Below are 1,052 nucleotides of genomic sequence, written 5' to 3' on the forward strand. Positions count from 1 at the left end.
GCGGACCACATGTCCGTTTCCTGACTTTTCGTCACCTGAGGAACGTGATGTAATCACCAATGATCTCGACGGGGCACAGAGGCGGCAGCTGGAAGCTGTCTGTAAGGCGGTTCTGATGCGCGCCCAACCACGGCCGGTCATTTATCCTCGTGTGGAATATTGCTTCCGCCCGGCGGATCCCGCTGTGGATGCGAAGGACGCGGTAGCTCGACCGATACGCCTCTACATCAACGGGCCCCGGCCAGAACGGATGATGAAATTGCCACACGGAAAGCTCTTCGCGCACGTTTCTTGATCCCACAAGAAATTGCGCTGGAAACTTAGCGCACTCGTCTGAGTGCTCAACGAGGTGGCTCTCGTGTGCCCACGATGCGGACTTTACTTGTAGTGCTCACCCCTGGACGAAACCGCTAAAGATGACGGAGCGCTCTTTGAGCGATGGATACGACGGCACCGGAAACTTTCCTCACTGTATAACTTACGGTTGAGCCACAAGGATGTGAACGTGCGTGGGGAGCGACACCTCCGACTTGAGTTTGCCAAACTCAAGGCACGCCGTCGACTTCCTTCGAATTGTCGCCCTGCGATGTATGGGTCAACCCCTAACGCTCCCGCGAGCTCTAAGTCTGCGATCGCAAGAGCTCAGGGCCACTGCTTGAGCTCAGCTCATGGCCCTTCTACTTCGCTGGGTATTGCCGATAAGCGCGGGGCGTCCTGATCTTTCTGATCAATGGGCGCCCACGGCGTCTGGGCAATCTTGCCGAAGTGGCGTCTCAAACTCCCACGAGTTTTTGTAGTCGGGATATCCCAACCACTCCACCAGATATTGGGTTTGACCCTGGTGACGACATCATCTCACTAGACGTTCCACGTGACAGAGGACGTCACCGTTCTCATCGAGAAGAGCCGGTGGTGGGCGGTGACGAGCGGTCAACCGCCGTCCGGTGGCTCGTGATGCTCTTCGAGGCCTTGTGGACGAGGTCCTCCGTGATCGGAGCTCCGCTTAGCGTAATGCTGAAGTAGCATATCGCTGTGCGGGCGATGTTGAGGAT

This window comes from Plasmopara halstedii (genome assembly GCF_900000015.1).
Source record: "Plasmopara halstedii genome assembly, contig: Scaffold_179, whole genome shotgun sequence".
In the NCBI taxonomy this organism is placed as follows: Eukaryota; Oomycota; class Peronosporomycetes; order Peronosporales; family Peronosporaceae; genus Plasmopara; species Plasmopara halstedii.